The sequence below is a fragment of the Ostrea edulis genome, chromosome 4 (assembly GCF_947568905.1).
Source record: "Ostrea edulis chromosome 4, xbOstEdul1.1, whole genome shotgun sequence".
Lineage (NCBI taxonomy): Eukaryota > Metazoa > Mollusca > Bivalvia > Ostreida > Ostreidae > Ostrea > Ostrea edulis.
In genome coordinates, this window is record NC_079167.1 from 28,018,143 (window position 1) to 28,032,419 (window position 14,277).

Below are 14,277 nucleotides of genomic sequence, written 5' to 3' on the forward strand. Positions count from 1 at the left end.
ATTGCTAGTCTTTTGTTTTCATGTTTCATACATATTGAACTGTTCGAGAATATTTGTTAATCAATTTTATTTTCTGCCATTTCAAAGATATTGAAAGTGATATCTAGTCGTTTATTTTTGCGCTCTTAAAATCGTATTGCTGACTTTTACAGCAGATAATTTCTTGTTGTGTTGATTAAATATTTTCTTTGAAAACCTGTATTTATTGTCTTTCGCAAATTATAAAAATATATGCTCAGTCAATTTCAATACAAGTTATGGAATAATACATGGAAAATTAATGTTTATCTTACATATTATCATGTCAATGACTCAGTAACGATGGTTACATGTGAGAAAAATCTCGAAAAATATACCATACTTTGACCTACTGTAAAAAAAAAAATCTGTCATTATACTTAACTTGAAACAATTTGAGGTGAGTGTTCAACAGATATTTACCATTAATAAAGGCATGTTACCATATATATTTTGAATGGTCGATAAACCATGATTTTGAAACCCTCAATTGCACGCTTTTATTGACTTTGGGGCCCGGTCAACTTTTTCAAAAAATGGAATTACCCCGTATTTGAAGTGATCGCCAACACGGTTATCAGCTGTGTTGGTTGAGTTATGATCGGGCTCGGAACAGTGACCGGAGATACATGGCAAAAGCGAGACAAATCCTTGGCTTCCTTGATGCAGATCAATACACTGACTCTGACATTGATAACCTTGATGAGGAGTCCCATGTTGAGCCTACTGTTAGTTTAGTTAGCAACCGTGTGTCTATTCGACAGTCACCGTACCTAGATGTTTTCTTTCAACACACTCATGTTCGTCTCACAATTGACTCTGGAGCTACAGGGAACATGATAAGAGCATCAACTGTGACTAACTTGAATGGAAAAGTCAGCCCCACCAACCAATCAGCTCATCAAACCGATGGCTCTTCACCATTAAAGGTTGTGGGTGAAACAAAGTTGTGCTTCTCCAGAGATTCCCACTCGTTTTTCTTTGAAGGACTAGTGATCGAGAATCTAGACGTTGATGTTCTTGCGGGTATTCCTTTTATGGAGGCAAACGACATAGCTGTTCGACCATCCAAACGTCAAGTACTGATTGGAAATGGCACTATTTACACTTATGGATCAGTTACCACTGCTAACAGAACTGCCCTAAACAGCACCAAAGCACATGTTCTTCGTACAGTGGCCTCTACAACCGTGTGGCCAGGGGACTATCTAGAGGTAGACATTCCAGAGTCTGTACTTAAGCGTGATAGTCTACTTGCCGTTGAACCTCACCTTTCAGGATCCCTTGTTACCCCTTCCATTGTACACAGTGTTGGGAACAAGATTCGCATTGAGAATACTAGCAGTGATCCTGTAACAGTTCGCAAGCATGAACACCTCTGTGATGTCCGGCAGGTATATGTTCCATCAACAGAGCCAGTGCCCATCATGTCGACAGATACCTATGCTAGTTCTGAGAGCAACTCCAGACATTTAACACCATACTCATCACTAGTCACAGTAGATCCTGATGGCGTTCTTCCCTCAGAGACTGTTCAAGCCTTTAAGGATATTCTTGCAGAGAATGACTTGGTTTTTAGCCCTGTCTCAGATGGTTATAATGGATACGCTGGATCCTTTAAGGCTGAGGTAAACATTGGACCTGTCATGCCCCCACAGAGAAAGGGTCGACTGCCGCAATATTCTCGTAATCAACTAGAATTACTCCAGACCCAGTTTAATGAACTTGAAGCCATGGGCGTATTTAAGAAACCCGAAGAGCTGGGGATCACAGTTGAGTACTTAAACCCCTCATTTCTTGTTAAGAAAGGATCTGGTGGATTCCGACTTGTGACTGCCTTCTCTGAGGTAGCCCGTTACTGCAAGCCGCAACCCTCTTTGATGCCAAATGTTGATTCTATTCTGCGGAAAATTGGCCAATGGAAGTACCTTGCTATGACAGACCTTACCAAAGCGTTCTATCAAATCCCTCTTGCCAGAGGCTCCATGAAATACTGTGGAGTTGTTACACCATTCCGAGGCGTCCGTGTCTACACCCGCTCAGCTATGGGAATGCCTGGATCTGAGACAGCTCTAGAAGAGCTTACATGCCGTGTTTTGGGTGACCTGCTTGAAGAGGGTATAGTTGTCAAGCTAGCAGATGATCTTTATTGTGGAGCAGACACGCCAGACCAGCTCCTTGAGAATTTTTCCAGGGTTCTTACAGCCTTGAACAAATGCAACCTCAAATTATCAGCCTCAAAGACAGTTATAGCACCCCTCAGAACAACAATCTTGGGATGGATTTGGCAACAAGGAAGCCTTAGTGCTAGCCCGCATCGCACAGCCACTCTAGCATCCTGTGAAATGCCTTCCAAGGTAAAAGCCATACGTAGCTTTCTGGGTGCCTATAAAGTATTGTCTCGAGTAATACCAGGCTGCTCTTCGTTGCTAGCCCCATTGGAGGAGTGTATTGCAGGCTTAGACTCCAAAGACACCATTTCATGGTCTGATGATATGATCCATGCTTTTCACCTAGCCCAAACCATTCACATACCACATCCAAAGGACACCCTTTGGATAGTAACAGACGGTGCTTTGTGCAAGCCTGGCATTGGTGCCACGCTGTACATCTCACGAGGTGACAACAAGCTACTTCTTGCCGGATTTTTCAGCGCCAAACTGCGGAAGTGCCAAGTATCATGGCTTACATGTGAGGTAGAAGCGTTGTCAATTGGGACTGCTGTCAAACATTACAGCCCTTACATAGTTCAGTCATTAGGACCCTGTTGTGTTCTCACAGACAGTAAACCATGTGTGATGGCGTATGACAAATTATGTCGTGGAGAGTTTTCTGCCAGTCCTCGTGTGTACACATTCTTGTCAACAGTTAGCAGGTACCAGGTTTCTGTTCGTCACGTTGCTGGGGCAGCCATCCTACCCTCGGACCACTCAAGTCGCAATGCCCCTGAGTGCATAGAACCTAACTGCCAAATCTGTTCTTTTGTCGCACAGTGTATGGACTCTGTTGTCCGCAGCACATCCGTATCAGACATTCTTGATGGTTCCACAAAGTTACCATTCACAACGAGATCTGCTTGGTTAGCAATACAACCAGAGTGCTCTGACCTGAGGAGGACTTGCTCCCACCTTCGCCAGGGTACACGTCCTTCCCGTAAAGCAACCAACATCAAAGATATTAAACGTTATCTCAGTGTCGCTACTATAGCTTCTGACGGATTACTAGTAGTTAAGCGGAATGACCCATTTGTGCCATCTAAAGAGTTAATCATAATCCCTCGATCAGTACTCCATGGACTACTTACATCGATTCATTTACAGCTCGCCCACCCCAGTGCCAACCAAATGAAAACTATCATGAAACGGTTTTTCTTCGCATTGGATATGGACAAAGCGATTGACAGTATCACCTCTGCATGCTCACAGTGTTCTGCACTTCAGAAGGTTCCAAATTTTATTATTGAGCAAACAACATCAGATCCTCCTGAGACTATAGGAGGCTTATTTGCTGCTGACGTTATGAAGCGAGAAAAACAGCTTGTCTTTATTATGCGTGAGTGTATTTCTTCTTACACCACCGCACGAATCATTGAGGATGAGAAAGCGGAAACCCTCCGCACTGCAGTTATCCAGTCCTGCATAGAGCTTAGACCAATGGATGGACCCTTCGCAGTCATCCGCACTGACCCATCCCCAGGATTTCAGGCTCTTGTGAATGACAAGATACTACAGTCCCACCGTATTTCAGTTGAAATTGGACGTTTTAAAAATGACAATAAAAACCCAATTGCAGAGCGTGCAGTCCAAGAACTACGTGAGCACATACTGAGAATTGACCCTACAGCACGAGCAGTTTCTTCTCTTGTGTTATCACTAGCTGTCGCATCTGTCAACTGTACTATTCGTCAAGGTGGACTATCCGCACGAGAGATGCTAACTCAGAGAGATCAGTTCACCAACCGTCAGTTGCCTATATCAGATCGGGAGTGCATTTTGCAGAAACATCTATCTCGCAACACAAATCACCCAAGCAGTGAGAAGTCTAAGGCCCCTTGTCAGAATTACCCTCCCACACCCACGGTTGAGGTTGGAGACTTAGTGTATCTATTTTGTGATAGAAACAAATCCAAAGCCAGGAACCGTTATCTTGTTGTGTCAACTGATGGAGAATGGTGTCAAATAAGAAAATTTGTGGGCAATCAGTTACGACAGTCATCATACAAGGTTAAGAAGTCTGAGTGCTATCGCGTTCCTTCACCATCTCATGACCCATCATATGCCGTTGATTCAGATTCTGAGGAGGAAGAGTTCTGTGAGATACTCCACCACCATAAAAAAAAAGAGGACAATGCTTCTTATCCTTATCGCATTCCTCCAACGCCCTTAGAGATTATGTCTCCCCTACCGAATAATAACACACTTGAGGATGAAACCACATACTCAAATATTCTGGAGCGTACCGGTACTTTGGACCCATCAGATAGCCTACCATGTTCTGCACCGACAAGCAAACCTACTACTCGCCCCCGCCGTACTATACGTCTACCGATTCGGTACCAAGATTTTGAAATGTAGCTGTTGTACTTTCTCAGTGTTATTTTTAATCAGTTATAGTATAAGTATTACCTTATTTGTGTTCAGGGGCAGAATAATCCCCAAGTAGTCAGAGGATAGTCTGTCTTATGATGACTACATTGCATTGTGTGTTTTATAATTGTTTTGGCCAGGTTAGCTGTACACATATAGATAATAACTTTGTCATGTCACATATATCATTATGTGAACAAATGTTACCCATCAGTTTTTATTGATTTATTAGTTTCCTTAAAGCTTATTTTCTTTGTCTTACTGTATAATCACAACTCATTATTAAGAGAAAAAGGAAAGTTGCGCCAACACGGTTATCAGCTGTGTTGGTTGAGTTATGATCGGGCTCGGAATACGGGCATTCATTCACCCGCTTGGCGCCATATTGTTAGTTTGTTTATTGCTTGTGTTCGGGGAAATAAAGAGTATTTCAGTGACACGTTTGTTGTGGACTCTCTCCAACCGTGGCGGATATTACATGTGTAAAAATGCATACAATAATTTTAGGATGCATGTCAAATGTAGCCGAGTGCTTAGTAAAAATGTTGATATACAACATGTAGGTGTCACCATGATTCCTAGCATATAGATGGGTGCAAATACGAAACTAAGACACGTGGTCAGTTGCTGAAGAAATTCTGGTGAAAACATGCAGGGTCTAGCAAAAGGTATGTAGCTGTGAGGGAAGGTGGATGGCCCCATATGAGAGGTAGATTTTTGAGAAGGGCAGATAAGGTTCTTGATTGTGCACAGTGTCTAAATCCCCATGTTTGGTACTGTGATGGTGTGGGGGTGGTGCGGATTAGCCCAAATGAGGGGAAATCAAAGAAAAAAAAGGGGAACCTGCTCAGGGCATGTTTTGTGCACCAGCACCAGTATTTATAGATTACATGTAATTTAGGGTCATAATTTATTAACTACACTAATATGAAATACAAGTATTGACATAAAAGGGAAATATGATTTTTCATTAGTCTGTCATAATCTGACTTTGGTGTATACCCCCTATTCACATGTTTCAAAACCAAAGAAACTGTCCCCTGCCACCCAAGTATGGCGCCAAAACATGCGGTACCACGAGAGTCGTTCGTGCTGTAATTCGGCCCTATTAAAACGTTTGCTATAAAACTAGGCATTTGAGACCAAGTAGACAGACGAGAAGAGAGAGACCATAGAATGGAGCCTGAACAGCCTAAGAGGATGATAATTATTCAATTATCATTACTGTATTATATTACCCGGCTAGGATTTGGTGCCACCCTTTTGTAATTATTAGTCTTTGATCCGGCTGTACTGTTGGCATCTATCCGGGTATCCCATTGGACCCGGTCAACTTTATATACTATCCGGGTTTCCCAGATTAGATGTTTTATATATTATCATAATTTATCATTTCATTAAATCTTTATATATATATATATATATATATATATATATATATATATATATATATTAAGCCCATCTCGTGTTTGGCTTTAAGTGATTCAAGGTAGAGCTCGGAAACAGGAGACTTACGCATAAAATTATTATAACTCAAGTCATTGACGGACGAAACGTTACAATTCAATTCAATATCATTATGATCTTTGCTTCTTTACAACTGTCCGGAATTAAATGACATATAAAAAAAACTGTTCGCTAATTTCGGACACCTCTTGTTACACACATTTACAACAAATTTATGCTATGTTTGACTAAAATCTATATAAATTTGCTTTAAAAAGTTACTCTGTCACAAAAATTAAAACTTACCTGTTTAGAAAGACAGTAATTGGACTTTGAAAATATCTCGGTTAGTCGTTTTGACATGTATCCGGGAAAGTGGATTTGATTTTTGACGGTTTAAAATACTATCAACAACGTTTCCGGTAAGAATGTATAAAGTCATACAACTTTATTTTGTATGTAAATAGAAAGTACAAGAGAGTCCGTGGGGATCCGGGTTAGAATAGATCCTCAGTATCCCCTTGTTTGTCGTAAGAGGCGACTAAATTGGGCGGTCCTTCGGATGAGACCGCAAAAACCGAGGTCCCGTGTCAAAACAGGTGTGGCACGATAAAGATCCCTCCCTGCTCAATGGCCTTAAGCACCGAGAATAGGCCTAAATTTTGCAGCCCTTAACCGGCAGTGGTGACGTCTCCATATAAGTGAAATATTCTCGAGAGGGACGTTAAACAATATTCAACCAACCAACATTTCCAAGAGAAGAGAACAGTGATTGCTTTTACGAATCCTGTCAGAAGTTACTGCCTTTTACTTTAGTTCTAATATATACACGGTGCGACCGTTGGACCGACCGAAGCATGAAATGGTTATTAGGTGTCCCAAGTGAAGCATGAAATGGTTATTAGCGTGTCCCAAGTGATAATCTTAATTCGGTAAATTAGAGTAAATTATAATACATTTAAAATATATGTTATTTATGAAATTCCCCTTGCGCTAAACGCCCTGTAACATCTAAATATTAAAGGGGAATATATGAGGATGATTACAGGATCCGCCTATTCCTTTACCGCGGGGAATATAACGCCAGTCGACGTACAGTGTAAACCGTGCATTGTGACGCCACATATAGCCTCAACTTCGTCTTTCAAATCAAACAGTTACAAAGAACAATACATCCTGTTTGCAATATTAAAAAGACAGCTAAAACTAAAGATAAAATTAGCCAACAAATCCAATGTGGTAAAAAAATAGATGTAAATATATCGTATAATTAAATTTAAGAAAACTCATGAACTCGTTCCGGTAAAAAAAGATGTGTGTTTAAAAGAACTCATCCTTATAGATTGACCAGTGTGAGAGTAACTCACCAGACTTCGCTAGTGAACAGAAGTTGTCTTTGACGTTATGAAAATTATACAAGGGACATTGAAATAGGTAATATTTGTGACCTTTAGAATCATAAACATTTCTGAATCTGCACTGGAAAAAAATGGCGTCAACCATGTCAACACGTGGAAATAAAGTAAAACAACCCGCCAAATACGATGAGTGTCTAACAGGTGATGACTTTGACTCTATGATAATAAGTATGAATGAAAAAAAAACCAGAACCTAAAGAGCACTTGCAATGTTACGGCAAAGTAAATAATGTCTCGTTTCGAATTGCACATGAGAGTGTAGACCAATGGAAAGCAGCAGTAGTCCGCTATTTTGGCGAAAACAACTCAACAAAACTTAAAAATGGCAATGTCATCAAAACTACATTTAATGTTGATGGCACAGAGACTTTTGTGAAAATAAACTTCTATCAGACAGGGTCGGTTGTCAGGGCCGTAAATTACATGGAGGCGGAGGAGGCAGCTGCCTCCTCCAACTTTTGAGCCAAAAAAAATTAAAATTTAAAGTTCATTAGAATTTATGTTGTTTCCAATAACTAAGAACATGATACCTCCCTTAAAAAGCATTCCAAATCTTTCTTTTAGAATGAGTTAGTCAAGTAACATCTTAGAAGGCCCTAGAATCAAGGATTTTGCACGAAACGTGTTCAGTGTGCACAAAATGTGCTCAGCGTCTGGGGGCCTGGGCGGCCCCCAGACCCCCGCCTAATTTCCTGCCTCCTCCAAATTGAAGGTTAATTTACGGCCCTGGTTGTTATCCAAGGGGTTCATTGTGCTAAGTTCAATGATCAATATTTCTGAGACTTGAGTACACTTGTGAAATCCATGAAGCACACCGAAACTCTGGATAATGAAGGTGCTACTTTTCCTGACAATGAAGAGACCAATCCTAAAGTAACAAACATATCTCCTACAGAAAATGTTGATGAGAATAAAAATACAATAGAAACTGTAAGCCACCCATGTATGCACTCTGCAGCACAGAGTCTCAATAACGAACCATCAGCAGATGATAATATCGTAAATATTATTCTCACTAGACTAGATAACTTGGAAAGTAGTTTTGTTAAGGTCATAGACAAGATCTGTACACAGGCTAGCAATGATGCAGTTCAGAGACTTGAACACAAAGTTAAATCCCTTACAGAGGATAAAGAAAGACTTGTAAGAGAAAAGGCGCAACTTATCTCAAAAAGTTATGCAAATTCCCAAACAAAACTACATCCACTCTAAAAAACAAACTTGACACAACAGAGAAAAAGCATGCTGAGCTTTCAGTCTTTACTGCACAATACAGTCCTTGAAAAAGAAATATTACAATCAAAACTGGAAAGTCAGATTGCTGTATTACGTAATAAAACGGATTGTGCTGAGAAACGTATAGTACAACTCAACAATGAAGTTAACACTCTAGAAGAGATGGTGGAATCTAAGAACTCCCAAATCACAGAACAGGAGAAACGAAATAAAAACTTGACCACAGAGATTTATAAGCTCCAAGATGAAAGAAACCTAATACCAGCTACACCTAGCCATCAAAAGAATCATGATGATTGGCAGATCCAAGGGCCAGCACAAAACACCCAAGCTAAGAGGTACTATCCAGCACAGAATGATATCAGTGATGATAATATACGTAAGAGGTGCCCTGCACAACAGACTGCGCAACAGAATAAAAGGAACAGAGAAGAGATGAATCCTAAACGGAACTTCAGAAGAAAACAAGTTCTCCTTATTGGAACCTCAAATGTGAAGTATGTGAATTCCAGATTTGTTGCTGGATCAAAGGCGTATGTGTACAAAGTCCAGAAATTTACAGTTGAGGAGGCCCTGAAATACATACAGGAAAAGAAGCCTGAAACAGATTTTGATCCAAAAGTTGTAATCTACCATCTTCTCTGCAACGATGTGGAAAAACACGACAAGGATGCCTTGACCAAACAATTACAGAACCTTGTAACCTGTACGAAGTCGAAGTTCCCTAACTCGAAAATTCTAATATCACTTGGCCTCCCAAGGAAAGATCTAGATCTCAACCTAAAAGTAAATACTCTAAACGTCACCCTACACAACGTGTTCCGAAGTGATCCGTGTGTTGAACTTTGTGACAACAGCAACCTATTTTACAGAGGTTATGCACAAAGGGGCATCCTGAATGATAGAAAACACCTAACAAAGAGAGGAACTCTCATCCTGGCAAAGAACCTGAGGAATGAACTCTATCGGATGATATGACTGTCAGAAAAGTGAGAAAACACCTGAAACTCGGAAGTTGGAACATTCACTCCTTAAAAAATTCCTTGTTTGATAAATCAACAGACAAAGCGTTTTAGAGGAAATCTCTAATTATGATATATTAGGCTTGCAAGAAACCAAACATGATGACCTTGATATTTATTGTGAAAATTATGAATCAATTAGAATATCTCGTAAAACTGAAAATGGCTTTCCTACTTCTGGAGGAATGATTTTATTGATTAACAAAGATGTTAAAAAAGGGGTCACAATTTTGAAAAAATCTAGTAGTGAAATTCAGTGGCTAAAACTCTGTAAAACTTACTTTGGTTTTAACAAAGATGTCTATGTTTGTTATGTATATATGCCAGCTTCCAATTCCTCGTATGTAGTTAGACATAACCTAGATGTCATGAGTATGTTAAATTCAGATGTAATAAAATATGGCAAGTTAGGAAACTTAATGATTTGAATGCAAGAACAGCCAAAGAAACAGAAAATGTAAATTTTGACTATTATGTACCTATGCCTAGTGATGATTTGGGTTACAATTTACCCCCAAGATTCAGTCATGATGATATATGTAATGAGAGGGGAAAAAACCTTATAGATTTGTGTGTTTCTACTGATGTACAAATTTTGAATGGCAGAACATTTGGTGATCTTTCAGGAAAGTTTACCTCTTTCCAATACAATGGAAATAGTGTTGTTGATTACTGTTTAGTTTCAAATTCCTTTGCCAAAAATGTGTTATACTTCTATGTACATGATCACATACCAGTTCTTTCTGACCATGCAAAAATTACAATTCATAATAATTGTTCATTTGAAGAAATTGTTGCTCCCAATTTAGACCATTGCACTAATATACCTTTTTCATATGTATGGAACAAAAGCTCTGAAATACCTTTTTAAAAAGCATTTGATAGCTCAGAGGTTAAAGACAAAATGTTACGATTTGATGAATGTGCAAAAAGGGTATGTAGTTCTATGGGTTCAACAACAGATACTGATGAACTATTGGGAAACTTTAATAATATATTATATAGTGCCTGTAAGCTGTCACTAAAGATTAAATCAAGTAAGAAAACTAAACGTAATAAAACCCTTAATCATAAGAAATGGTATGACAAGGATCTTGCCCATATGCGCTCTGAACTAATAAGGAAAAGCAAAATGTATTCAAACTTTCCAAGTGACCCAATTATAAGAGGGTCCTTCTTCAGATTCCGAAAGCTATATTATCGATGTTGCAAATAAAAATATAGGAACTTTAGAACAACAGTCATAAACAAGTTAGATTCCCTATATGAAAATGACCCAAATGCATACTGGAAACTTTTGAAAGATTTGAATGCAGAACAGCAAACAAATGACCAGTCCATTAAGATATCTAGTGAACAGTGGGTAAATCATTTTTCCACACTACTCAGTATTGATAGCAAATTTAGTACTCAGAATAAATATTTTGAAGACCTTGCTAAGTCAGAGAAATCTTATAAAACATTTACTTCTTTAGACTATACAATTAAAGAAAAGGAAGTCATTAATGCAATAAAACATCTTAAAAATAATAAAACAGCTGGATTGGATGGCATTAAAAATGAAATGCTAAAAACCAATGTACATTATGTTTTACCATATACATGTATGCTAAAGTTATTTAACATTATCTTGTCCTCTGGCAAATACCCAGATGAATGGAAAACATGCTTTATTAAACCAATTCATAAGAATGATAGTCCATATGACCCCTCAAATTATAGAGGAATAACAATAACTTCTTGTTTATCCAAAGTATTTAATAGCATACTGAATACCAGGTTACAAAATTACTTGGACTCCATAAATATTATTAATAAGGTTCAAATTGGCTTTCAACCAAAAGCCAGAACTAGTGACCACATGTTTGTACTTAGATCCCTAATTCAAAAATATACAAATAATAAATCCAAACTGTATGTTTGCTTCATTGATTTTTCTAAAGCCTTTGACACTGTGTTACTACACTCTGCCTTATTACACAGGTTGTATCAGCTAGACATAATGGGGCCTTTTTATAAGGTCATTAAGAATATGTACAAGGCAAACTCAATGTCAGTAAAACTTCAAAACAAACTTCCAGATCATTTGAATCTAAAGTGGGTGTTAGACAAGGAGATAACTTAAGCCCAAATCTCTTTAAAATATATTAATCAATGGTCTACCATCTTTATTTAATGATAATGATGATCCGGTTAAATTAGGTGACATTTCCCTAAATTGTCTATTGTATGCTGATGATTTAGTATTAATTTCTAAATCTGAAAGAGGACTTCAGCAATGTATAAATAAACTTGAAAGCTACTGTGAAAAATATTGCCTGTCTGTTTGTCAATCTCAAGAAGACAAAAATCATTATATTTTGCAAAAGTGGTATAAAAAAAATCAGCTGAAATTTTTTTCTATAAAAATCAAATTATTGAACAAGTGTCATCATATAAATATCTAGGAATTGTTTTCTACTCATCAGGCTCATTCACAAATTGCCAGTTTGATCCCTACAAAAGAGCATTAAAAGCATATTTTAAATTAGTCAAATATTTTGGAAATATTAAACCTAAAATACATACCCTGATACACTTATATGATCATACTGTAAAACCTGTACTGCTTTATGCGTGTGAAATCTGGGGAACAATAAATACAGATACATGTTCTGCAAAACGCCCCAATTATTGTATGGAAAACTTCTTTAACAAAATGTACTGTGAAAAAATGCACATTAAATTTTTGAAATATATTTGTGGTGTACTTAAAAAAGCTATTGTTGGTGAACTTGGTCGATTCCCAATGTATATTGATGTCATAAAAAGCTGTTTTAAATATTTACAAAGAATTTTAAATTCTGAAGTAAATTCCTTATTAAGAAATGCTGTACATGAAAACAATGTATTATACGATAATAACAAAAGCAGCTGGATCAGTAGCATTCATTATATTTTGAATAAGTTGGATATACAATGCCCTATACATGATAAAAATATTGTCTCAATTGTTGCTAATAAGTTGTATGAAAGATTTAAATATCAGTGGTGTAATACACTCTCAGACAATGCAGACAAACAATTTGGTAAATTACGAACCTATGCACTATTCAAAACAAGATTCTGTAGAGAAAAATATTTTTCAGTAATTCGTAATCCTCATGTTTTACAATGTTTCACAAATTTCAGAATCAGTTCTCACTCTTTGGCTATTGAAACTGGACGTTACACACAAACACATGTAAATGAGAGAATATATACTGTCTGCAAGTCTGGCTGTGTAGAAGATGAATTCCATTTTGTATTTGACTGCATAGCATACCAACACTTAAGAAAACCATTCATAGAGTCCATGAACATTTTGTGCAAGAATTTTATAAACCTGTGTAATAGACAAAATTTTATCTGTCTTATGAGCAACGAATATAACAATATTATTGAAAAATTTGCCAATTACATATATAGCTGTTCATTACTAAGAAAAGTTGATTTATCATGAACTTGTAAATTTTATTTTTCATCTATCTTTTGAATAATCACTCTTTTATGATTTATGTATATGAACTTTGTATTCTTTGTATGCCCTCTGGGCCCAAAATTGGAAATAAATTACTTACTTACTTACTTTATTTAGTCGTATTACTATTTTCTATATGATGATTGGCTAACAAATGTAACAACAATAACTATACCATTCATTATCAACAAACTGGGTGTTTGAATTACAAATTTCACGTTTGTCTTGTATTTTTTGCATTCAAGATAAAAACACGAATAACTGGAGAAGCAACTAATGAACAAAACAATATGGCGGCGCCCATATGGATCACGAAATCTTCAGTGAACGTATGTACAGATTATCTCTATTCCTTCACTGATTTCCTCATTTTTTTCTTACACATATTTGTTACCTTTAGAGCCTTGCTTCGCGGACGAGCCGGACCTTTGGCCTGTCTGAGCTTCGTTCGGTATAAATCGAGATTGAGCAGGTTCTTTCATGGAATTGGTTGCCTGAGAGTCTCCTCTAAACGCTCACCATCGGATACGTCACTGAAACACTTCGGGTAATCGCGTTTACTTTCATTTCCGTCTGTAGATCTAGTATCTAAGATACTTATAGATTAACAAATTTTGCCTCTAAACTCCGAAACACTTCCTCCAGAAATACTGCTGCACATTTAATGTTGTTCCATATATGTTATGTAAGGTGAACTCCGTAAGCTATAATAGAATCTTGCTTGATTAGTAAATGTCATAAAATTAATTAAAAACCTACGTTCGTTTTCAATAAACTACCCTTAAATAGCAAAAAATGATAGTACATTGGCGGATCTAAGCCAGTTTTATTTTTAATAACAACTTAAGATAACGCTATATGAAGTAAATCCGCTGTTTATCGATGTACTTCATTTTGATCTTACAGAAGAAATAAGTTTCGATAATTTTTGAATGGATGAAATATACCTCTTCGTTTCTTCAATCAGTGATTTTAGTCTTGAATCAATCTTATATAAATTTCCAGAACAAAGCGCCAAAGGCATTGTATCGCTGTAGACGCTTAGGCCACAA